At 41.4% G+C, this 26,648-nt stretch overlaps 2 pseudogenes; both read left to right on the forward strand.

Moving 5' to 3' along the window:
- Positions 1-266: 266 nt before the first annotated feature.
- Positions 267-2,440, forward strand: LOC149138311 (adenine/guanine permease AZG1 pseudogene; annotated as a pseudogene).
- A 2,311-nt stretch (positions 2,441-4,751) lies between these two features.
- Positions 4,752-6,774, forward strand: LOC149138312 (adenine/guanine permease AZG1 pseudogene; annotated as a pseudogene).
- Positions 6,775-26,648: the final 19,874 nt, after the last annotated feature.

The following is a 26,648-nucleotide window of genomic DNA, read 5'->3' on the forward strand; positions in this document are numbered from 1 at the left end:
ATAAAGTACTTAAGCCTAGGGACAACACATGCAAAATAGTGACAATTGGTTTATAATGCCACTCAACTGAGCTGGTGTTGGCACAGATTGATCTGTTTGGGTTGTGCCAGGTGGCATGACCCTCTTCGTCACAATGGGAAGTTTGGGGATAACAGTCATAGACTAAGTTTGGGTGGCAGTGGAATGCTCACGTGGAGGCCGCTCGCTCGCCCTGCGCCTACGCTTGTGAAAATCCGTTTGTTTTCAAAAACCACAGCAATGTTAATCGTTTGACCTCACAATCGCCAGCTTTTCTTCTCAATTAACACTCGCATGGTACGCCAAGATTCTGTGAGAGTCATTAATGACGGAATCAACCAGGGATGGAGGTTGAAAGCGTGATAAGATACCCTATTCTATAAATAGGGAGGCGAACTATTGGAGTGCGCCGGATTTTTAATACTTAACCGGCACACACAGAAGCCAACCAACCCAGAAACTGGCAGGGGGTCTGCTGCTACTTTGCAATGGCGATGACAAAAGTTGGGCGGGGATTCCAGTCGCGGGTCGATAAACTGAACACTTTTGTGGGCAAGAGCGCGGTGGGTCGATACTTCAAGCTGGACGCCCGGAATTCGTGCTTCACAAGAGAGCTCCGGGCGGGAACGGCAACGTTTCTGACAATGGCTTACATTCTAGCCGTCAACGCCAGCATTCTCACTGACTCGGGCGGCCCCTGCTCGGTGGCTGACTGCACACCCACCTGCAGCGACTCGTCCGTTGCCGCGAGCTTGTGCCAGGGGCGCAGCGCTAACGGGACGGTGTTGAGCTTGGTGAGCCCCGGGGTTGAGTGCAAATTTCCGCCGGTGAACCCTGGTTACACGGCGTGCCTGGACAGAACGAAGAAGGACCTGATTGTGGCTACGGTGGCGTCGTCGCTCATCGGGTGTTTTATCATGGGGATGTTTGCGAATTTGCCCTTGGCACTGGCGCCCGGAATGGGGACAAACGCGTATTTTACTTATACAGTTGTGGGTTTCCATGGCTCCGGGTCGATCTCGTATAAAAGCGCCCTGGCGGCTGTTTTTATCGAGGGGATTATGTTTTTGCTCATTGCGGCTCTCGGTTTCAGGACGAAGCTCGCCAAGATGGTGCCGAAGCCGGTTCGAATCTCGTCGTCCGCAGGGATCGGTCTGTTTCTGGCCTTCATCGGGCTGCAGTCCAGCGAGGGCATCGGGCTCGTCCAGTACAGCTCGTCGACTCTGGTAACGCTGGGCGCTTGCCCGAAAAAATACATGGTCGGGCTAGCGCCGGTGCAGACGTTTCTCAACGGGACAACGGAGCTTCTCGCCGGAGGCACTGTCTCAGGCGACATTTTTTGCCTCAAGGGGCGAATGGAGAGCCCTACTTTCTGGCTTGGAATCGTCGGCTTCGTTATCATCGCTTACTGCCTGGTGCACGACGTGAAGGGCGCTATGATCTACGGAATCGTGTTCGTGACCGCCGTCTCATGGTTCCGCAACACTCAGGTCACTTACTTCGACGACACCGCAACAGGGAACGCGTCCTATGAATATTTCAAAAAAGTCGTAGATGTGCACAAGATTACCGGCACAGCCGGGGCCCTGAGCTTCAAGGATTTCCACAGCGGGGAGCTCTGGGTCGCTCTCATCACGTTTCTCTACGTAGATATTCTGGACACCACCGGGACGCTTTACTCCATGGCCAAATTCGCAGGTTTCGTGGATGAAAAAGGGGATTTCGAGGGTCAATACTTTGCCTTCATGAGCGACGCCTTCGCCATCGTTATCGGTTCTCTACTCGGCACTTCGCCGGTTACCACGTTCATCGAGTCGTCCACGGGAATCCGCGAAGGAGGCCGCACGGGACTCACCGCTCTAACGGTCTCCTGCTATTTCTTTCTGGCCTTCTTCTTCACGCCGCTTTTGGCCTCCATCCCGCCGTGGGCCGTCGGCCCGCCGCTCATTCTAGTCGGCGTGCTTATGATGAAGTCTGTGTTGGAAGTCGACTGGGAGAACATGCGTGAAGCCATTCCGGCCTTCGTTACTCTTCTTGTCATGCCCACCACCTACTCCATCGCCTATGGTTTGATCGGCGGAATCGGGACCTTCATCGTTCTGCATCTCTGGGATTGGGTCAAGGACGCCTACGGAGTCGTCGCTGGTAAGCGGAAGATCCAGTCCCCCACAGCCGCAGGCACCGCTACCGGCCCCACGCAGAGAGACATTGAGATGAACAGATCTGTCGTCTGACTTCGGCGGTCGGGGTTCGAACCCGTGACCTACCAAAAAATACACTCACAGGTTGTTATTCTATTATTGTTTATTGTTAACAGGTAGCTTAGAAATCAGAGTAGGGCTTCGCAGCAGGCTGACTCCGCCATGGCGTATATATTATATATATATTTTCAATGAAATTTACCCGATTCTTGACTTGCATACTGTACAATGACCTGCATCTGGTCATGCCATGAAAAATTCAAACTTCTCTTTTACAATTATCGAGAAAAAGAAAATGCATAATTCGCTTGATTCGCTGAGCTCTGAGGTCACAGTATCGAATCCCGGTCTATATGTATTTTTTCGCGCATCGAATCCCGGTCTATATGTTTTCTTTCGCGCATCGAATCCCGATCTATATTTTTTTTTCGCGCGTAGATTAAACGGGTCACAATTTTGTTGAGGAAACCATATAAATTAATGGAATGATTTTGAGAAATTTGGCGGGTGGGGTGTTAAGGCACTTTTAAATGTTAAATTACTGGTTCAATTGTCTGTCTTATTTATTTGTTACTTTTACACACGATTATGATGTATTCTGGTTAACAATACCTAATTTACAAAAATAAAACATATTAAAAAGAAAAAGAGAAAATATTTTTAAATATAAAATAGCTGTTCAATAGCATATCCAACAATGTTGAATTTACAAAAACAAAACAAATAAAAAACAAAAAAACAAAAATCATATTAAAAAAGCAAAAAAACCCTTACAAAGATTTTATGAAAATTCAAATTACATCTATAAGCTTCAAAATTTTGCGTGCCTAACACCATGAAAAAACTATTTAAAGAGTGCTCCAGTTGAACTCATAATGGCAATGTTGTTTTGCAAATGTCTTCATTCTTTAATGTGATATGGTGGTAACCCAACTATTTAAAGAGTGCTCCAGTTGAACTCATAATGGCAATGTTGTTTTGCAAATGTCTTCATTCTTTATTTTGATATGGTGGTAACCCGATCTTAAATTAATGTCACTGGATCTTAAATTAATTAATGTCACTGTATCTTAAATTAATTTTTGAAAATATGTTGGCCCTTCATCAAACAAATCGTCAATTCGGGGTAAAGGGTACTTATTTTTTATCCTCGAGATAAAGGGTACTTATTTTTTATAGTCAACGTATTTATCTCACCATAATCAATGCATAGTCTTAAGGTTTCGTTCCTTTTCACAAAGAGCATAGGGCTCCCCAAGGAGACACACTAGGGCGAATGTATCATTTATCCAAAAGTCCCTGAAATTGCATTTTGAGTTTTGTTAACTCGAGAATGCTCATGGGGTAAGGAGCTTTCGAAATGGGAGCTGCTCCAAGCATTAATTCAATGGTAAAATCAATATCACCCGTATAGTCTCCAATGAAGTCATCTTGTTTCTGTCATTGGTGTATCCTACTTGGACAACATAAATCTGGCAGTGCTTTCTAATGCATCTTTTGAGCTGGTTGGCTGTGATAGGACGTAACTTAATGTTTTTCTTGATTCCTTGAATTTCCTTTCTCTGACTCGGTGAGAGCTTACAAATTTTTCTTTACAATCAACTAGGGACCAACGACCTTCCAACCAATCCATCCCTATTAATACATTGTATGAACCCAAAGGGAGGATGTTCAGATCAACATGGATAGGTTGTCTTGAAACTATTATAGGGCACTGTTTTTGCAGACACTCTCCTTTTTGTTTCGTTGGCTAGCTAAACTAGTTAAGACTTCTTAAATTTACTGCTTTGCAGCTGACATTTCTCTACCGATAGACTACTTGCAAATCTATTGCAAACACCAAAACTCTAGAGGCTGGAGTTGGTGATGAGCCTTACTTTCATATTGCTTGTATCACCCTACACTATGAGTGTCACGTGTATGGGTGACGCCTTCAAAAATTTGAACACGAATAAAACTATTTGCAAATCTATTCCAAACACCAAAATTTCAAATATCTAAATTAACAATAAAACTTACTTTCATATTTATTACTTGTATAAAGAATAAAATTAAATTTTAAACTAGTAAATAAAACTAAAACCACACAAGATACCCAAAGTTGAAAACGGACACAGCCCAAACATAAAGGACTTAAGCCCAGGAACAACGCATGCAAAATAGTGACAAATGGTTAATAATGCCAGTCAACTGAGATGGGGTTGGCACAAATTGACCTGGTTGGGCTGTGCCAAGTGGCGGGACCCTCCTCGTCACATGGGAAGTTGGGGGGTGACAGTCATAGATTAAGTTTGGGTGGAAGTGGAATGCTCAGGTGGAGGCCGGACGCCTACGCTAGTGAAAATCCTTTTGTTTTCGAAAACCACAGCAATGTCAATCGTTTGACCTCACAATCGCCAGCTTTTTTTCTCAATTCACACACGCATGGTACACCATAGATTCTGTGAGAACCCATGTCATTAATGACGGAATCAACCAGTGGGGTTGAAGATTGAAAGCATGATAAGATACCCTATTCTATAAATAGGGAGGCGAGCCATTGGAGTGCGCGGATTCTTAATACTTTCGGCGAGAAACCGGCACACAGAAGCCAACCAAGCCAGAAACTGGCAAGCGGTCTGCTGCTACTTTGCAATGGCGATGACAAAAGATGGGCGGGGATTCCAGTCGCGGATCGATAAACTGAACACTTTTGTGGGCAAGAGCGCGGTGGGTCGATACTTCAAGCTGGACGCCCGGAATTCGTGCTTCACAAGAGAGCTCCGGGCGGGAACGGCAACGTTTCTGACAATGGCTTACATTCTAGCCGTCAACGCCAGCATTCTCACTGACTCGGGCGGCCCCTGCACGGTGGCCGACTGCACACCCACCTGCAGCGACTCGTCCGTTGCCGCGAGCTTGTGCCAGGGGCGCAGCGCTAACGGGACGGTGTTGAGCTTGGTGAGCCCCGGGGTCGAGTGCAAGTTTCCGCCGGTGAACCCTGGTTACACGGCGTGCCTGGGGAGAACGAAGAAGGACCTGATTGTGGCCACGGTGGCGTCGTCGCTCATCGGGTGTTTTATCATGGGGGTGTTTGCGAATTTGCCCTTGGCACTGGCGCCCGGTATGGGGACAAACGCGTATTTTGCTTATACAGTTGTGGGTTACCATGGCTCCGGGTCGATCTCGTATAAAAGCGCCCTGGCGGCTGTTTTTATCGAGGGGATTTTGTTTCTGCTCATTGCGGCTCTCGGTTTCAGGACGAAGCTCGCCAAGATGGTGCCGAAGCCGGTTCGAATCTCGTCGTCCGCAGGGATCGGTCTGTTTCTGGCTTTCATCGGGCTGCAGTCCAGCGAGGGCATCGGGCTCGTGCAGTACAGCTCGTCGACTCTGGTAACGCTGGGCGCTTGCCCGAAAAAATACATGGTCGGGCTAGCGCCGGTGCAGACGTTTCTCAACGGGACAACGGAGCTACTCGCCGGAGGCACTGTCTCAGGCGACATTTTTTGCCTCAAGGGACGAATGGAGAGCCCCACTTTCTGGCTCGGAATCGTCGGCTTCGTTATCATCGCTTACTGCCTGGTGCACAACGTGAAGGGCGCTATGATCTACGGAATCGTGTTCGTGACCGCCATCTCATGGTTCCGCCACACTCAGGTCACTTACTTCGACGACACCACAACAGGGAACGAGTCCTATGATTATTTCAAAAAAGTCGTAGATGTGCACAAGATTACCGGCACAGCCGGGGCCCTGAGCTTCAAGGATTTCCACAGCGGGCAGCTCTGGGTTGCTCTCATCACGTTTCTCTATGTAGATCTGCTGGACACCACCGGGACGCTTTACTCCATGGCCAAATTCGCAGGTTTCGTTGATGAAAAGGGGGATTTCGAAGGTCAATACTTTGCCTTCATGAGCGACGCCTTTGCCATCGTTATCGGTTCTCTGCTCGGCACTTCGCCTGTTACAACGTTCATCGAGTCGTCCACGGGAATCCGCGAAGGAGGCCGCACGGGACTCACAGCTCTAACGGTCTCCTGCTATTTCTTTCTTGCCTTCTTCTTCACGCCGCTTTTGGCCTCCATCCCGCCGTGGGCCGTCGGGCCGCCGCTGATTCTAGTCGGCGTGCTGATGATGAAGTCCGTGTTGGAAATCGACTGGGAGAACATGCGGGAAGCCATTCCGGCCTTCGTTACTCTCATTGTCATGCCCACCACCTACTCAATCGCCTATGGTTTGATCGGCGGAATCGGGACCTTCATCGTTCTGCATCTCTGGGATTGGGTCAAGGACGCCTACGGAACCGTCGCCGGTAAGCGGAGGAACCAGTCCCCCACAGCCGCAGCCACCGCTGCCGGCCCCACGCAGAGAGACATTGAGATGAACGGATCTAGCGTCTGACTTCGGCGGCGGGGATCGAACCCGTGACCTACCCAATAAAACACTCACAGGTTGTTATTCTATTATGGTTTATTGTTAACAGGTAGCTTAGAAATCAAAGTAGGGCTTCGCAGCAGGCTGACTCCGCCATGGCGTGTATATTATTTATTTTCAATGAAATTTACCCGATTCTTGACTTGCATACTGTACAATGAACTGCATCTCGTCATGCCATGAAAAATTCAAACTTCTCTTTTTTCAATTAAAATAAAAAAATGCATGATTCGCTTAGCTCTGAGGTCACAGGATCGAATCCGGTTAAACAATAGAAATCTCGGCATGATTTTGGGAAAATTTGGGGTGTCTTGTTAATGTACTTTTAAATATTAAATTACTGGTTTAATTGTCTGCTTTATTGGTATATAACCAGTTTATATATTAAATTATTGATTTAATTGTCTGCTTTATTTTTATATAATCCTTATAATATTTAATTTACAAAAATAAAACATATTAAAAATAGATATATTTCTAAATATTGAATGGCTAGTTCAATTGCCTACTTTATTTGGTTGTTATTCTTAGATATAACCATGATGTAGTATCCCAACAATGTCCAATTTACAAAAATAAAACATATTAAAAAGGAAGAAAAAATCTGACAGAAATTTATGAAAATACAAATTATATTGGTCAACCTTCAAAATTTTAGGTGTTCCAAGCTAGGTTCCTCATCATAATGTAGTCTCACCAATAATACTAATTTACAAAATATATATATATATATATATATAAAAATTAAAAAAGCTGAATCTATTTCCACGGGGAAAAACTCTTTAAACACGGGTCGAATTAGATTTGTTGAAAATAAAAAATAGCGGATTCCGGCCAAAAATTCGCCGTGGATAGACAACGCCTTTTTTATGGGTCATGAAATGGTTGTTGGCATAGAGTTAGATTGGTTGAAAATAAAAAATAGCGGATTCCGGCTAAAAATTCGCCGCCGATAGACAACGCCTTTTTTACCGGTCATGAAATGGTTGTGCGCATAGAGTTCGATTTCATATTGTATGTTTCGGTGAGATTGTACTGTCTTTTACATTTACTCATTGTAACTGTTGTGCCGGCGCAAGCAACTCACGACAACCACGTGGCACCTCATTAATAACGAGAACAACGTGTTATGTCATAAAGAAAGAGAAGCACGGCCCATTTTCGGAAAACCCAGAGTCACGTGGCATGTAACCAAGAGATGTACTCATTGCCATTACGTAAGTAGAAAAGTCGTAAAACCAAAGCCACGTGTCATGTCACCAAGGAAGATAAGCATTGCCCATTTCGAAAGGACAAAGAGTGTTTTCAGGTCAAAATGATTATTATGGTAAAACTACACCTTCATTTATGTTGTGAGGTTGCCTTGTAACCATGCCCATTTATTCCTAATTTAGCTTATCATGGTTTGGAAATTTACATGCCAAATTTAAAATTAGGGAGTGCATTTAAGTCTCATGGAATAAGGGTGTGATGTAAAGCATGGGTAAGTTTCAAGTGTAACAAGGTTTGAATATGAAACTTAGTTTAAGCCAGAAAATTTAAATTACCACAAAAGAAGAGAGTACATTTAAGTCATATTGATGGAGTAAGGATGTGATGTAAAGAAAGGGTAAGTTTCAACTTACCACAAAAGAAGGGAGTATATTTAAGTCATATTGATGGACTAAGGATGTGATGTAAAGAAAAGGTAATTTTACTGTGGAAATGTTTAATATGAAACTTAAGGTAAACTTCAACATGATTTTTGGAGCAAACTTAAATTACTAATAGAAGGAGTACATTTAAGTCATACTAATGGAGTAAGAGTGTGATGTAAAGCATATGAAACTTAAATAAGTAAGAGTGTGATGTAAAGCATATGAAACTTAAAGTAAGCTTCGACATGATTTTTGGAACAAATTTAAACTACTAATACAAGAAGGGAGTACATTTAAGTCATACTAATGGAGTAAGAGTGTGATGTAAAGCATGGGTAAGTTTCAAGTGTAACAAGGGTTTAATATGAAACTTAAGGTAAGCTTCAATAAGGATTTAACATGAATTTGCAGTAAAGTTTAACATATTTTGAAATGAATATGGGTAAATTTCAATTTTAACATAAAATTTGATTTAAATTTAACAAAGATTTAGAATTTTAGGTATTTAAGTATCCAACATAAATCTTAAGGTAATATTTAATAAGAGTTTGACATAAATTTTAAGGTAAATTTTAGTGAGACACATACATAAATCTTGAGGGCAAATTTTAGGGTTTGACATCAAAACTTAGCTAAACTTTATTAATGGTCTAAAATGAAACTTAGGGTTTTGTTCCCACTAAATTACAAGAATCATGAGAAATGTGTGAAAACATTTGAGAAACAACATGAAGACAATTTTTGAGTAAAGCTTACTTGTCTAGTGTGAGAAAATAACACACTTAATGTTTGCAAAATAAACTTTGTGAAAATATATAAATTTAAAATATATTTATAAGTAATTCTCAAGTTAATGAGGCTTTAAATTATTTTATTGAGAATAGTGGTAAGATGGATTTTTTGGTGTGTTATAGTATTTTTCAATAAAATAGATGAAAAATAAGTGTCTAAATTGGTCCATAATTTTAGGCAAAATCAATAAGAAAAAATTGACAACATTTACTCAATTCAAAATAATAATGAATAAAATTGGGAGTACACTCATATTGGCACATGAATGTGCATGTGCCGTGTATTCTCCCACATAATTGACATAATTGCACTTCTCTCACACTTCATTACTCATAAGAACCTAGGCAAATCCTTGCCATAATTATTCTTGTAAGTAGTGCATTAAATGCATTCTTCCTCTTGCCTACCACATAGAGTTGTCGTTGAACTTGCTAATTATGTCCCTTAATGTTGTGTTGAACACTATTCAAGCCAAATAAAAAAATATCTAATATTACACTAAAGGTATATATATATATATATATATATGAAAAAAATTAATTACTAGATAATTACTTACATATTTTTAATAAATAATAATCCATATATACAATTCAAAAATATTATATATACACACAAAACATATAAATAAAAAATTATTTTATTATACTTTATTTTATATAAAAACACATTAAAAAAACCAAAACATTACTATATACTTATTTTAAAAACAATAATACTTACACTATTATTATTATTTTAAAAACAATAATACTTACACTATTATTATTATTAAACAAAATCTTATTATAAAATAAATTAATTCGAACAATAAATTAGAATTGTAGAATGGCAAGCATCACATCACATCAGTACCAACCAATAATAGAGGGGCCACAACTTATAACAACCATACCACCAATGACATCACGTACGTAAAAGACACATACAATCACTATCTATATTATAAATGATGTAAATTTGCATGTAACTGCAAATAGCGGGAATGAGATATGATTAAAAACTTGACCATAATGTCCATATTCACGGTGGAGATGATTTTCAAGGTTCATATATGGTTGGAATCTTTGACCAAGACTTATTGAAAAATAATTAAAGTGGATAATATTGCCAAGGTTCATAATATCAAGGTTTATATTTATAGTTGGCAGCTTTGAACAACACTTTTTGAATGCTTTATGTGTTTACACACTGAGTGTAGGTGCCCCGGTATTTTGAATGTTTTGATGTTTGAATAAATCAAATTTATTCAATATTATTATCTTAAAGTTTATATGGTTGGTTAGATAAGGATGTAGGTTAAGTTTTTAAAGTCAAATTTCTATTCATAGTTTTAAAAGGAAATATATTAGAAGAAAAATACAAGTAGTCTCAAATACAAGTAGTCTCACCGTGACTAGGTTTGTTGACTATCGTTGAAAGCATATGCCAATGAAACAAAAAATCAAAGAGAGACATAGTCCATAATTTCAAAGGCCATAGCCTAAATAAATAGAAATAACATATAAAACACCTGTATCCATGCTAGTTGTCAGAGGTGATGGAGGTTGGGTTGTTTGGAGCTGTACCAGGAGGTGGCAGAGGACGAAAGGAGCATTGGACATGCTCCTCGAAATGGGCCATCCAGACCTCTAGTTTCTCGACCTTTTCTGATAACAAATTCTGGTCGCACCACACCACCACAACACACTCCCGGGTATGACATTCGAAAGAATGCATTTTGTTCAGAGTTACTATCAATTTGGCGTGCTCCTCTTATCTAACCTGCTCTGAATTCTCCAGACGATCCAGAATTTCCTGAACCACATCTTGGCAGTGATCCATGCAGCAGCCTTGTCGCTGACCGCGACCACCCTAACACACCAATACATGACGCCTGAAACCACCACGACGAACCGAACCCCCTCGTTGCAGAAAAGAAGGAGCGAGGCAGCCCTGACCCCTAGCTAAGCCCCTACATCTACCACCATGAGCTACGACCCTGTGCTTCCAGAATGCGCCGACTGGCCACCAACTCTGCCTCCTGAAGTTGTGATTCGGATTTAAACAGGAACACAACAAATTACAGAGATAACCATAAACATAGAGATGCATCAGAAATAATACTTCATTTCATTAATGTAAAATACTAAAATATGCTTACAAACAGAAAAGGAAATAAAACATCTAGGGCGATGGTAGCTTATCTCTAAGAAGAGATGCGGTGGCTACATGCCTCTGAACTGTGTTACAATGAGGCTCAAAGGCCTATTTATTATTGAGAAACAATGGAAAACCCTATACATCCAAAAACCTAACCCTAGAAGATGAAACGCCAAACTGTGGGCCCCGTTTGGGTAAATTGGTACATCAACTTCCCAGGGCCGTAACTTTGGCATACGATCTCCATTTGACGCTCACAATATCTCGTTAGAAAGATCTATATGAGAACTACAACTTTGGAAGAGCAACGTCGGTCCATGCACCCATGTTGCTCCCAGTTTTCCCAAAAAATGTCGTTTAGGGCCTCAAAACGGCCCTGGAAGTTCAGGACCCAAAAAATTGCTAAAAATAGTAAATTATGCTACAATTAAGGAAACTGAAAAGTTGAAAGAAACAATGTGGGGGTCCAAGTGGACTTGGCGGGTGGCCACCAATATCCACCTAGATCATTCCTCCCCCCTTAGGAAGCAATGGTTCCCATTGCGTTGAGTTCCTCCATGAGATGAGGAAACTTCTGCTAAACTTGGTCCTCGGTGAGCCACTTGCCCTGCTGAAGGAGTTGGCCTGCTTTGACAACTCGATACAGTTGGATATTCTGCTGGCGAGTGTGCTTGATCTGTGTGTCCATGATTCGATCAGTTGCATCTTGTTCCATGCAATCTGGATTTAACTCTGTTGGTGTGAGCTGTTCTGCAATGTCAGATGTGTCTAGTAATGGTGGAAAGTATGGCCAAAGGCGGTCCACATTGAACACTAGGTGCAGGCCAAGGAATGGGGGAATTCTGAGCTCAAATGCATTGTCTCCCACAGCCTTGGTAATGGTGTAAGGACCATATCAGAGTGGTTTGAGTTTCCGATAGGCTCCGGTAAGGCGTTCCTTTTGCAAATGCAACTAGACTTTGTCGCCCACCTGAAACTTGTGTGGCACCCGATGTTGATCATGTCGCTGCTTGTACTTGGCATTTGATTTCTCCAAAATGTCATGGACCTGCTGGAAAATATGTTGGATGTGCTCAATGAAGTTGTTTGCCTTATCTGTTTGGACTGGACATGAGCTGAATCTGCTTGAGTAGCTACAAATGGCATGGCCACATCAATGGGACATAGTGGCTGGAATCCCAAGCCCACCTGAAAAGGGCTATGGCCAGTCAAGCTATGGAGGGCCCAGTTGTAGCTGTGTTGAACATAGGGGAGGCTCTTGTCCCATGTGGGTGGATGCCTTGAGTTGTACATGCGCAGAATGTGTATGATCATCTTGTTGACCACCTCTGTCTGGCCATTAGTTTGAGGATGGAAGGCTATGGACTTAGTGAGTTTGGTGTCCAACATTGACCAGAGACTGGACCAAAATGTACTAGGAACCTATTGTCCCGATCTAAGATGATAAACTATGGGATCCCAAAGTGTACCCACACTTGTTCAAAGAAGATTTTAGCAGTGGCTTCTATTGTGATATTCTTCTTGCAGGCCGCCATAATGGCCATCTTCAAGAACCTGTCGATGACCACAAAAACATAGTCATTTCCATGCTTAGTGGAAGGAAGACCTAACATGTAATCCATGGAGATGGATTCCCAATGTCAACTAGGGGTAGGTAGCGGTGTATAGAGGCCTTGCTTCTTGATGGTCGGTTTGGCAATGGTGCAGGCAGTGCATGATCTGATGTACTTCCCGACATCCTGTTGAAGATTTGGCCAATAAAAATACTTCTGCAGTACTGCCACCGTTTTCTCGACCCCAAAATGCCCAGCAACCCGACTGTAGTGTGCTTCCAAAATCATCTTGGCACGCTCGCTTAAAGGAACACAAAGGTGACCCAGGTAGCATAACAGGGCATCCTGGAGGTGAAAATATGGAACATGTTGACCCTCCAAGAGTGTTTGGTATGTGTGGCTGAATTCTAGGTCGCTTTTGTAGAGAAGTGGCCAATCAAAAGTCTCATGCCCACAAGAGTCAAGCATGGTGGTTAACGCCATGATCGGTGGTCGACTGAGGCAATCTGCAACATTATTGGTGCTGCCCTTCTTATACTTGATATTCAAATGGAACTGTTGCAGGTATGTGGACCACTTTTGATGGAAATCATTCTGCAATTTCCCTTGGGTTTGTATGAACTGCAGGGGTCGGTGGTCTGTTTGGATGACCGTTTCCTTCCCCAAATTGTAATGCTTCCATTGTCAACAGGCCTACACAATGGAATACATCTCTTTATCATAATTTGGATACTTTCGGACTATGTCTAAAAGTGTCTCACTGTGATATGCCACTAGATGCCCGTGTTGAGTAAGGACTACCCCAATAGCATAGTCAGAGGCATCTATCTCGACCTCAAATGGTTGTTGCAAGTCTGGTAATGCAAGAATTGGTGCTGAGCAGAGGCAATATTTCAACTCTGTGAATGCCTTCTGTTGAGATTCATACCAAAAGAATTTTGCTTTCACTCTTCCCTTGGTGACTTGACTCAAGGGCCAAGTGATATGAGAAAATCCCAACACGAACCTGCGATAGAAGTTGGCAAGACCTAGAAAGGTGCAGAGCTCTATCAGACTGGTTGGAGATGGCCAATCCCGAATGACTTAGATCTTGGATGGATCCACATGTATCCTAGATACTGAACCTGGGTCATGCCAAAAGTTCATTTCTCCAAATTGGCACATAACTTGTGTTGTCGCAGTGTTTGGAGAACCTGTCAGATGTGGTGGAGGTGCTCTTCCCAAATCTGGCTGAATATCAAGATTTCATCCAAGTATACCACTACAAATGAGTTGGTGAATGGCCGCAATATGTCATCCATTAGCCTCATGAAGGTTGCAGGAGCATTCATCAACCTGAAAGGCATAACCAACCATTTGAAAAGGCCCTTCTTGGGTTTGAAGGCAGTATTCCACACATCGGAGGGTTCGATTAGTACCTGGTGATATCCTGACTTCAAATCAATCTTGCTGAAATATTTTGCCCCCTTCAGTTGCTCCAGGAGGTCATCAATCCATGGGATTGGGTACCTATTACGGAAAATGATCTTGTTCAGCGCCCGATAGTCAATCCAAGTCTCCAAGTCCCATCCTTCTTCTGTACCAACATGATTGGGCTCCCACAGGGTGATGAACTCGGTCGGATGTGACCTTTCTGCAGCAGCTCCTGAATCTGCCTCTTGATTTCATCATTGTCTAGAACGGAGCGCTGATAGATTGGTCTATTGGGCAGTGGCGCACCTAGGGTCAGATCGATGGAGTGTTTGACCTGACAGTGCAGAGGAACCCTTGCGGGGGAGGTGAAGATGTCCTCGTACTCCTCTGCAACTTTGTCCATCTGTAGTTGTCGTGCGGAGGGGCCCTGTTTGGAGGTCGAGGGCGTATCATCAGGAAAACAAATTTCCCTATTTTGGAAATGAGCTAACTACATCATTTTGCAGTAACCAAAGAGATGGTGGTACGTGGTGCTACCTCCGGTATCCTGTACAAGTTATTTCCCAAAGTAACAATAATAGCACGGGGCCTTGATTCATGCACAACATGTCGCTTCCACAAGTATGGTTGTCCTAATAATACATCACAAACTTCAAGGGGAGCAATGTCACACAATACCTCGTTCGTGAAGGGCTTGATGTTGTATGGAAGGCGACACTGCTGGCTCACGCGAAGATCCCGTCCTTGGTGAAGCCACCCAATGGTGTATGGTTGTGGATGTGTTGTGGTCAGTAAGCCCAGCCGCTTCACGACCTCTGCTGAAATGAGGTTCTTTTGGCTCCTGCTGTCGATAATGAATTGCAGCGGGAAGCCCTTTACCCACATCTGGGAGTGGAACAGACGCTCCTCCTCCTCTGGATCTTCGGGTTCCTCCTTCTGGATCTTCGTGGTGGCAACGGTGGCGTTGGGCTCCGCATTGATAATCTGCTTCCCTTTGCATTCCCCTTGTCAGGTTCTGACTCAGAGTCGGAACATGCATCTGAGTCTGAAACCTTTAGCTTGACCACCAGTGACTGCTTCGCCCAACACTCACTTGTGTTATGAGTGGAGCTCTTATGGAACTCACACCATTTTCCTGTGTCCTTTTTTGGCTTCATGGCGCTGTTCTTTGCTTGCAGCTTTGGCGAGTTGTCTTGGGCCGCCCCACATTGGCTTTGTCCTTTGTTCTGAGGTTTGGGGGCACCTCTCCCTTGCTTTGGATTCACAGATCCAAAGTCTCACTTCTTCTGTTTAAACTTTTTCTCGACCTTGATGGCATATCGGTATGCCGTGTCGAGCGAGGAGATGTTCATGAATTCTATTTATTCCTAGATGTACTTGTGCAGACAACCGTAGTATTTGAGTACCAAATGCTGCTCTGAATCCTTGATACCCAACTTTTTGTGAAGGGTATGGAAAATATTGGTAAATTTCGGCACATCTTGGTCTCTTCCCTGCCACAACGTGGTCCACTTTATGTATTGATCCTCATAGCTTCTGACAGGGTAGTACTGCTCCTTGATGGCATCCCGGAATGAATTCCAAGTGGGTGCGGCTGAAAATAGTGAGCCTGTACTTTCATCCTTCTGCTCGCAGTAGGTTTCCCACCAGTCCTTGACGTGGGGGGCTGCTTTGAGAAGAGCGAAAATAATCTTTTCCTGACTGGAAAAATCTTGAACAGAAAAATAACCCTCTATCAGATTTAACCATTTATCGACGGCCTCTACATCTATCTTACCCTCGAATATGGGGATTTCAAAATTAACTTGTACCTTAAACGGTGTGGCGTTTCCAGAGTAGCTGTTGGAAGCCAATGTGTCGCCCCTGGGTAGCTATTGAAGGATTTGGGAAAACCTGTCCATCATCGCGTTCCTTTGTCGCTCGAGGGCTTCTTCGAGCAAGATTTTGATAGGATCTCCTGCCCCCTCATCTTTCTTTTCATCCGCCATGGGAGGCTGTCGGGATTTGCGAGGCTGGTCTTGCAAAGGTTTGACCAGTTCAAGCCCTAACTCCTTATATCCTGACCTCGTTGGGGACATGCAAAGAAAAAACAGAGAAAAAGTAGACAACTCTGATACCACTGATTCAGATTTAAATAGGAACACAACAAATTACAAAGGTAACCATAAACACAAAGATGCAGCGGAAATAATACTTCATTTAATTAATGTAAAATACTGAAATATGCTTACAAACAGAAATGGAAATAAACCAGCTAGGGCGATGGTAGCTTATCTCTGAGAAGAGATGTGGCAGCTACATGCCTCTAAACTGTGTTACAATGAGGCTCAAAGGCCTATTTATTGTTGAGAAACAATGGAAAACCCTAAACATCCAAAAACCTAACCCTAGAAGATGAAACGCCAAATTGTGGGCCCTGTTTGGGTAAATTGGTACATCAACTTCCTGGGGTCGTAACTTTGGCACACGATCTCTGTTTGACGCACACAATATCTCGTTAGAAAGATCTATCCGAGAACTACAACTTTGGGAAGAGAAACGTCGGTCCATGGACCCATGTTGCTCCCAGTTTTCCAAAAAAATGTTGTTTAGGGCCTCAAAACGACTCAAGAAGTTTAGGACCCGAAAAACTACCAAAAATAGTAAATTGTGCTACAATTAAGGAAACTGAAAAGCTAAAAGAAACAATGGTGGGGGTCCAAGTGGACTTGGTGGGTGGCCACTAATATCCACCTGGATCAAGTTGTGTGGGTCGAACCCTCTGCACTTAGACCTTCCGGACTCCCTCCTCCATTGCCAGACACTAGCTCGAGTCGAGGCCGAGACTTAGCCACGCCTGGCCTACCCGAATTAGGTTGCACCTAGGCTGAGGACCGCCTTAAGCAAGGAATCAACCACATACTTGAAACCCCGACACCACCTAAGCGAGACAAAGAACACCCTTCCAATAGCTCCCAAACAATCCACGCAGAGGTCAAGACCACTAGCTCCGGCTGAACCTCCTCTCCCTCTGGCACTAGGCACCCACAACTTACAAAGTTATTTCCCACCTAGAACTAGCAACATACACCCCTGTTGAAGTGACCTCTCACAATTCTAGCAAACCAGAGCCCACAACAAGGTTTCCAATGGCACCACCCCACAGCCCAGGACCCTATGAATTGGCTGGGGAGGCACACTTTAATAATCCCGCTCCACCAAAGGAAAATTCGCAACCAACTCGTATTGAAACAACACTAAACAAACTAGAAGCCACAACAAATCACCCCCATCAGACGCACATACACCACGTTCCTTGCAGACTTTCTCTTTCCAAGCCCAATTTGGTAATTAACAACTACCCACACCCACCAGCAAGGGCGGAACCTTCTACGACAATGTCAACCCTTCAGCCTACCCGAAGCACCTCTGCAACACCCTCCTCTTCTCCCAACACTCCACACACAGGCTCCAAAACTCTCTCAGTTGCAGAATGACCATCGAACGCCCCCACCACCCTCCATAATGTTAATGCACTCACCACCCTCTGCAAGACCCATGTGACTTGAGGTTTACCATGTTGATATTTATTGTCTCCCATACTCAAGGTAATATGGGAGGGTCATGAGGCCAGCTCGCCATCCTGTAGCCAGGTGCTTACCATAAGCGCCCACGCGTTCCCTCGGGAACATCCTCCTCTCCATTCGTCACCCCCATTGGGGAAAGGATGTAGGTTAAGTTAATCAAATATATTAATAAATAATATTTTTAATTAAAATTATTAAATTTAGAATAGTTTTAATTTAGAAATAATTGAGCTTGTTTATTTTTCAATTTATTTTTATAATATAAATATTTAAATTATATGTATTTAAAAATTATATTATTTTTTCCAAATAGATAATTAAGGAGGTCTACCCAAAGGTTCCTAGTGGAGTTTAACCTAAGGATAATTTACCCTATGACCTCCCAATAAGCTCCAAGGAGAATTGACCCTATGACCTCCCATTAGTGAGGTGCTTTATTGACAAGAACTCGACCAATTGAGCTAACCCTCGAAACTTATAAAAATATATTATTAAATTAAAGTAGATAATATTATATATAAATAAATAAAATATTAAATAACATTATTATATAATAATGGATACAAATTCAAAAACTTAGTCGTGGCTTTATAGATTCTATTGTTTGAAGTTGTAGGTGTTGTGAGATTTAAAGTTAATAATAGACTACACAACCAACAAAGTTCAAATCCATAATGTCAAGATTATATTCAAAGTCTAGAATGGTATTCATATATACTAAGAGTTAAATTCTCAAGTTGACGAGCTTTCCAAGGAATCCCTTTCTATTCAGGACGGGTTTTTCTCATTGATGAATATTTTGAACACTAATTGGTCCAAGATAAGTATTTCTCCTTGTAAGATGTTCTTGTGTAGATGTGTTATAATGGTGTTTATATGGTGCCTCTCAGTAAATAGAATAAGTTCCAGTTAGAAAATGGTAGAATTTCTTGAGATTTGTTATATCCCCTTTTTTGTAAAAGGATCGAGTTGTATGCTCTTTAAGGATGGATAGATGTAAATGAGAAGTTCCTTCCAGTTAGAAAATGGTAGAATTACTTGAGATTTTTTATATCCCCTTTTTTTGTAAAAGGATCGAGTTGTCTGCTCTTTAAGGATGGATAGATGTAAATGATAGAATTTCTTGAGATTTTTTTGTATCCCTTCTTTGTAAAAGGATCTAGTTGTATGCTCTTAAAGGATGGATAGATATAAATTATGTGCATATTTTATTTGTTGCTATGATAAGGTTAAACCCTAGGATTTTAGAAGGTATCTCCTATGAGAGGAGGAATATGTATATTTCTTTTACTAGAAATACACATATCTTTTTTCTTGAGAGAGGAAAAAAAATATAACAATGATATTTCTATTAATTTTATTGAATTAAAAAATGTTTAAATTTTTTTAGAAATTATTTTTCTATTAAAAAATATATGGAAAGTTTTTTTCAAGTATGCATAATTTTGATATATTAAGAAGAGGGAAAATTCTAAAAAACGCAGCCGCAATAGCCTCATGTAGCAGCTCGCAGCAGCCCTAAATGCAGCAAGCTCTTGCAGCAACATGCAACGACCCTCAGTGGCCTCCTGCTACTGAGGATCGATCAACATGGAATCATCAGAGGGCAAAGAGCCTCCCTCAGATAACCAGCGAGAAAATGAAGGAACAACAAAAGCTTTCGCCTCTCTCATTTCTGCAATGGGTTCGACAAAGATCCAATCATTAGTCACCAAGTTTGTTAAAATATTGGAAGACATCCCGGAAATATCACTCCCTCCAGCTCTTCCTCATAAAGTAGCACTCTCCCTGGCGGAACATGGATTAGTTTGGTAGTTTACAGGGTTATGGCCATCACCCAAAATGGTACAAAAATGGGTAGAAAGGAACTGGTCTGCAACAATAAACGGAAAAATCTCAATCAGGTTCTGTGGAAGAGGATACTACACCTTCCACTTTGAAACCAAGGAGGATCGAGATCTAATATTTAGGAATGGCCCGTACTTTATGGATACAAGGGGTTTGTATCTAAACAAATGGACGTCGGATTTCGACCCAGAAATGGATATACCCAATGCTGTTCCCGTTTGGGTCAGATTGCCGCATCTTCCCCTCCACTGTTGGGGAGACAATTCAGTTAAATCCATAGGAAATGCAGTTGGGAAATACATAGACAGGTGTAAGCCAAAGGAAAACATGCATGCATGTGCCAGAATCTGTGTAGAGGTGGATCTAGGAAAAGGGCTTCCAGAAGCCATCAAAATCAAAGTGGATCAGTGGATGCATATACAACAGCTGGACTATGAACAAATCCCCTTCAAATGCAAGGTATGTCATGAATATGGTCATTTTTCTAATAGATGTACAAAAAAAAAAGATAATGAAAATGAAAAGATTGAAGACCCGGAAAACAAATGGGAACAGGTCAAAAGAAAGAAGGCAGTCCATAAACAACCAAATCCTTCTTCTACGCAGCCCTCCATATCCTCTGAGCTCCATCCTCTACCACCAAAAGCTAACAACAATTCTCTTGCTAGCCTCAATCCTTTTGAGCCACTGGATCCCTCTGTCCCCCCATCCCCTGGACCCAGATCCAGATCTAGATCTAGATCCCCTCATCACACTCCCTCCCCCCCCCCCATCCCCTCTGGCCCCAACCACCCAAATCTCACCCCCCCCTCAGTAGACATAATCCTAACTAGAAAGCAGTCAAAGGAAGCTCTCCCAAATGTAGAAAATAAAAAAAAGGTAGGAAGAAAGACAAACAAAGAGCTGAGGGATGAAGCAACAGCAAAGGAAATGGCATTAGGAATGCAGCAACCTATGGAAACCTTCTTAGGAAGGAACACAGGAAACAACGAAAAAAGCCAGCAAAGAGGGAAAGGAGCCATGCACCACCCAACAAGAAAATAATGATAGTGGTCTCCTGGAATTGCTGAGGATTTGGATCATCCGTCAAAGAAAATGCCACAAGAGACATTCTGGCAAAAGAAAACCCAGACATCCTTATGATTCAGGAGACAAAAACAAATAGCCAAGAAACTGAAAATATAAAAAAAAAATTCAGAAATTATGAAGGTGAAGCAATACAGGCAATAGGAGCGTCAGGAGGTATCTGCACAATATGGAAGAAAGGAATATGGGAATTAATACACTACAAAAAAGAACAACACTGGATACAAATGGATCTAATGCAAATTAGTACAAAAGAGAAGTATAGTGTCATCAATATATATGCCCCAAACCAATACAAGGAAAAAGAGCAATGCTGGGCCACCATAAAAGTAGCACTAAAAGAAACGCAAATGGGAAAAATAATTCTAGGAGGAGACTTAAATTTGGTAAGAAGTATAGAAGACAAGTTTGGAGGCATATATCACACAAACCCATCCAGGGATGCACTAGAATAAACAATGGAACAACACAATCTTTTAGACATCCCCCCAAGCAACGGGAAATACACCTGGAGCAATAAAAGAGTGGGCAAAAGCAACATAAAAGAAAGGTTGGACAGAATCCTGATACAAGAAAACATAGCAGCAGCGTATAGTGCCATTAAAACAAAAATCATTCACACCACGACATCCAACCATAAACCGGTGGCAATAGTCATGGGCAAAATGGAAAATCAAGGACCGCTCCCATTTAGATACAACTCAATTTGGAACAGCAATATAGAAATCAATGAATTAATTAAGGAAGCATGGGAGCTAAGTGTATCAGGATCACCACAATATATTTGGGAGACAAAATTAAAAAATGCAAGAATCAAGTTAAAGGAATGGGCAAGATAAAATGAAATTAAAAAAAAAAAGAAAAAGAATTACAACAGAGAATTCACAACATGCAAATTGAAAAAGAAGGCAGAGAAGAAGGCAAGCAAGATTATATAAGAGAAAAGGAAATCTTTTGGGAAATATACAGGAAAAACAGGAAAGAAGAAGAAGAGGTTAGACTGAAATCCAGAAGCCTGTGGCTCAAGGTAGGGGATAAAAATACATCTTTTTTCCATAACTCAATGAAGATTAGAAGAGCAAGAAATCAAATAGAAAAAATCCAAGTGGAAAATCAAGAGGTCAAAGGTGTGAAGGAATTAAAAAAAGCAGCCCACAAGCACTTTAAAAATTTACTGTCAGCAAAAGAAGAAATGGCTGAATATGAAGATTTCCTTCAGCACACAAAAATAAATAAAAAGAGATCAAAACACAGAAATGTGTAAAGAAATTACAAAAGAAGAGGTAGTGGCGGCTATATGAAGCTTGCATCTGGATAAAGACCCAGGGCCCGATGGATTTACAATAGCATTCTTCATATCTCATTAGTATACAATCAGAAAAGATTTCTTAAGAATGGTGAAGAATGTTTTGAAAAAAAAAATAGGAAGCAACACAAAATCCTCCTACCTCGCCCTAGTCCCAAAGGAGTCAAATCCCTCCACCTTCAACAGGTATCGCCCTATATCTCTATGCAATTCCTCTTATAAGATAATAACAAAAATAATTGCAAATAGAATCAAGGAAGTGTTACAAATAATCATATTTGAAAATCAAGGAGGATTTGTGCCCAACAAGCAAATCATAGATAACGTGATTATTGTACAGGAAGCTGTACACTCTAGTATGCTAAGGCAAGAAAAATGAATAGTAGTTAAATTAGATATGGCAAATGCATTTGACAGGGTAAGCCATCCATATCTCATGGATGTTGTTTAGAAATTAGGTTTCTCAAGAGAAATAATAGAAGTCATCCAGGCATGCATCTCCACCCCTTGGATTGCCCCCCTCATAAATGGAAGGCCAAGTGAATTTTTTCAAAGCACAAGAGGGCTCACGCAAGGATACCCTCTTTCACCCTTCCTATATATTATAATGGCTGAAACTCTAAGCAGAGCTTTGGAAAAACAAAGAAAAGAAAGAAACATTACAGGGCTCAGAATAGAAAAAAGAGTAAAAACAATCAACCACTCGCTTTTTGCGGATGACACCCTATTGCTAGGAGGGGCATCAACAATAATAACAAGAAGTTTCAAAAAAAAATTAGATGATTTTTTACAGGTTTCAGCTGGGCTTCTGAATAACACAAAATGTAGAATATATGGATGGAACACCCCCCCAGAATCATGAAAAGGATTTCACAAATATTAGAAATCCCAGTACAAGAAAAATGGACCCATTTCTTTTACTTGGGACTTCCAATCTCAAAAGAGAACATGAAGGCAGAACTATGGACTAAGCAGATCGAAAAATGAAAAACAAAATTCAGAGCTGGGGTATGATGTGGTTAAATTTGGCAGGAAGGGTTATTTTAATCAAAGCACTCCTTGCAGCACTACCTATCTACCAATATGCAATAATCATGGCCCCAGCAAGTGCACACAAACAAATGGAGTTAATCTTAAGAAGCTTTCTATGGCAGGGGGGGGAACAAGAAAATAAAAAATTCAGCCTGGTGAGGTGGGAGCAAGTAGTGCTACCTTACGAACAAGGAGGCCTTTCTATACGGATACCTGGACTCATGAATGCAGCCCTGGGAATGAAGATAGTATGGAGATTAATCACGGGAAAAGAGAGCTGGTGGAAAAAAACTCTCATCTCAAAATACATGGATGGTTCAAGGGAAATATTGCTCAATGGAAATATCCCAACAAGACAATGTACTCAAGCTTGGAAGCTAGTAAAAAAAAATTCCTCTAATGAGTAGCTACATCTCTAAAACCCCAGGCAATGGAAAAACAATATTGATATGGGAGGACAGAATCATGGGAAAAGAACCACTGACGACTCATCTAGAAATAGAAGCCATCCAAGAGTGGATGAAAGGAAAAGGTATTAACACTCTATTCTCAATTTCTCTATGGAACCAAAAGGATTGGCAAGACTGGAAACTCTCAACAATACCTGCAAATCTGGAAGGGCAATGGAGCAAAATTAGGCAGCTCCTAAAAGGGGCAGCACCAATCAACTATGAAGAAGAAGATGGATACCTCTGGGATCCTAGTGGTGGGCATTACATAGTCAAGACAGGATACAAAATCCTACAAGAACAACCAAACCAACAAGATTGGGACCCTTGGAAAATAACCTGGAAATTTGAAAGCTTGCCTAAGATCAAAATGTTCATCTAGACTCTTTTAAAAGGGAAGGTATTAACTAGTGAAAACTTAAAAAAAAAAGGTTTCCAAGGTCCATCAAGATGTCCATTATGCCAACAGGCTAAAGAAAACATTCAACATTTATTTCAAGAATGCATTTTTGCCAAAGAATGTTGGCAACAACTTATAAGCCCCTTGGAAATAAGAATAAATTTTGAAAATCCATTGTCGGATTTTCTACAAACACTAGAGAAGGCCTATCCATATACAACAAAGAAGAAAGTCACTATTCAAAGAATATGGAAATGCATCCCAGCAGTACTATGCTGGCAAATTTGGTTGACAAGAAATAAGTGCATCTTCAAAAACCAAACTCCAAGAATAGGGAAAACTCTATAAAAAACGTGGGGATTAACTTTTGAAATCCTCAACGTTAAAGGAACAACACCAACAGACCACAACATTCTACAACAAGAAGAACGATATTGGCTCAGCAAAGCCATAATAAATAACAATGGACAAAAAGGACAGAGGAAAGCAAACTCAGGAAATATTTGGAAAATAAGAATGAGTGAAGAGGAACTAGAAATTTGGGAAAAAAATAAGAACAGATAATGCCTCTACTTTGATGGGGCCTCAAAGCATAATCCGAGAAAAGTAGGGGCAAGGGGATGAATCCTTGATCCTAATGGGACAAAAATTGTCACATATGAATGGGGACTTGGACAAATCTCAAATAATAAGGTTGAAGCATACAACCTGTTGATGTGATCAAGAATGGTCAAAAAAGAAAAATACGAAATCTTATAATAATAGGAGATTCAGCTATAATAATAGAGGCAATGGCAAGAAATAAAAGCCCAAGTAATGAGTTCATGAACAAAATTCTCAGAAGAATCAGGAAGAACCTTGAAGACTCTAGCGAGGTAATCTTTAGACATGTCTTGAGAACACATAATCAATAGGCGGATTATTATGAAAATCAAGCAGTGGGAAAAATTGAAGGGAATATTTGTGAAAATCAAGAGGAATATCACAACTCAGTCCCATAATAATCAGCAAAAGATCATAAGTATGAGGATCCCAAAAAATAAGGAACAAAGCACAATGATAAAAGAAAAAAAAATCATTAGTAAAAAATCATCAAAGGACACTCCACTACAGACAAAGGCAGAAAGTCACGAGAATGAAATGGAAACAACTCAGTAGTTCAGAAATTCGCATGAGTATAGGAAGGCAGCAAGATTACAATCTTGGTTACGAGAATCATGCTGCAGACCACTCCATCGAAGGCAGTCACTAGAGTGCTCAGAAATGCTATAAAAGCAGAAGGAAATCGAATATTTCAAGCAAGCATTTCATGCAAATTTGTGCTCACGCAGAGTTTCTCTGCTCCCCAGTTCAGCGATCAAGGTCGTCACCCTCTCCAAGCCCTTCGCGCAAATCTATTACCTTCCCTGCCTCTCTACGAATTAATTCGCATGGAGCGGAGTATTCATATCGCATCGGCGGATTGTTAAAGGGGAGCGAGAGCCGTCCTCTTGATAGATCGACTCATCTAACGATCATCGCTTGGGCAAGGCACGCGGAAGATAGCCAGCGAAAAGGTGGTTTTTATACAGGAAATGGTATTTCGGGCAAGCAAAAAGTAGTAAGTGGTAATTCGGATTGGGCACCCGATTCCATTAACTGCTTGACACTTAGCAATGGAGGAGACGGGAAAAAACAACGTTTCGGGCGGGTAACCACCGTGCAAGTGGTCCACCCGAAATCACTGTCAGTCATCGTATCTAGTGGTGATGATCAACATTGGAGGATGGCTGATCATTTTTTTGACTGGGTGAAGTCACTACCATCTGATCTAAAATCAGATCAACGACGGAGAGTTAGATTCGATGGAGTAATGGATGGTAGAGATCAGAGCGGTGCATGGAAATGTGATGAAGTATGGACCGTCTGATCGGAGAGGTGGCAGGGAATGGATGTGTCAATATGTGATGGGCCGATACTTCGATGGCCGATGAAGCGCCGCCCAAAGATCGGAGAATACAAAGGAGCAGTGCTCCCATGGAAGGCATTAAGCAGAACTCGACCTCAGTTCTATTATGTCACATTCAGAATAACAGTCAGGAAAGTGCAGAACAAAAGAATGTGGACAACAACAGTGAAGGAAGCAGTAGCTCAGGCAAAATAAGACTCAGGAAGCATGGCGATGCAGAAAGAAGAGATCATGGATCTAAAAACCAAATGCAAGCATCTAGAAGAAGCAGTGGCATACTACAAAAATAACACAATGAGCAATGAAGGAGAAACTTGGTCAATTATGACAAGAAGAACCAGCCAACTCAGGAACAATCAGTCTACAAGGCATGAAGAAGTTACAGTGAATCTATGATTTGTAAATTTACTTTCCTAGTAGGTCAGTTTGTTAGGTAGTATCCAAGAATAGTCATAAAAATTCATGAAATTTTAAACTCAAGCATAGGAGATGGGATTGCGCTCCCATCTCATTGCTCATTTTACTATCATGCTATAGTCGATTGTAATAGGAGCTTGCTCCAACACAGCTTTTGGTAATATATCAACTACTTGACCTTGTTAAAAAAAGATAAAAGGTAAGAGGGAAAATTCTAAATCTTGTTTTTTTAAACATTCTTTATCAACATGATAGGTAAATCATCTCAATCTAAAAGGCATAAATAAATTAAGGATGAATTTCACATAACTTGACAAAAGAAAATAAGTAATCTTATTAGTATGTATTTTCTCTATATACAACTTGCCATACTCTACAACAAAACCCTAGTGGCAAAGTCTCCTTTAGCCCCTTTTTTGCTTTGTCC

This window comes from Pinus tabuliformis, chromosome X (genome assembly GCF_031772625.1).
Source record: "Pinus tabuliformis cultivar Carrire ecotype Pingquan chromosome X, CPIR1, whole genome shotgun sequence".
In the NCBI taxonomy this organism is placed as follows: domain Eukaryota; kingdom Viridiplantae; phylum Streptophyta; class Pinopsida; order Pinales; family Pinaceae; genus Pinus; species Pinus tabuliformis.